The sequence below is a fragment of the Dipodomys spectabilis genome, unplaced genomic scaffold (assembly GCF_019054845.1).
Source record: "Dipodomys spectabilis isolate Male_0828 unplaced genomic scaffold, ASM1905484v1 ptg000354l, whole genome shotgun sequence".
Classification (NCBI taxonomy): domain Eukaryota; kingdom Metazoa; phylum Chordata; class Mammalia; order Rodentia; family Heteromyidae; genus Dipodomys; species Dipodomys spectabilis.
Genome location: NW_024871031.1, coordinates 223,096 through 223,952, shown reverse-complemented (window position 1 = coordinate 223,952; position 857 = coordinate 223,096).

The following is an 857-nucleotide window of genomic DNA, read 5'->3' as shown; positions in this document are numbered from 1 at the left end:
AAATTCTTGTTGAACATCATAGACTTAGGCAGTTTTAAATGTACAGCAATATGAGAAAATAATAAATCGAATATGTAGTACATTTCAAATACTGGAAACAGTGGTAATTTTTTTTTATTTTATTAATCATTAATATTTAGGTATTGGTTTTCCTTATTTGTAGCATTGTTTTCCTTGTTGTAATATAAAACAACTTTTTGTAAGTCATCATTAGGAAGTACTTTGAGAATGTTATTGGGATGGCCACACTGTTTTTTATAGGTATATGTGAATTTACAAAGAGCAAAATTAATAAGAACAAAATATTGATTAAAATTTTATCAATTAGAATCTGAATCAGGAGTGTTGATAAATGTCCACACCTAAAATCTTAGCCCTAGACTGAAGCACTAGTGTTACAATGTTGAGCACACAAAAGTGAGAGACTGTGTTTTGTTTTGTTTTTGTTGGTTTTGGGGCTTGAACTCTGGGTCCTGGGTGCTGTCTCTCAGCTCTTCAGCTCAAGGCTAGTGGTACTACTTTAGTCACAGCATCTCTTCCATCTTTTTCTGCTTATGTGGTGCTGAGGAATCAAACCCAGGACCTCATGCATGCAAGGCAAGCACTCTACACTGAACCACCCTCCCAGCACCTGAGAGACTGTGTTTTAAAAAATCATCTAAACAACATTTACTTTCTGTTTTGTGTTATATAATGAAATAAAGAATATCTTTTTATATTTTTGAATGGTCATACTTCTAAATTTATATTAAATTCAGCCACTTTATCCTTTTCAAAGTCATGTAATATCTCTGAGAGTTTGCTTCTGTAAAGATTGTTTTTGCATTGATAATTTATTCTGAGTCATTTTTAATTTT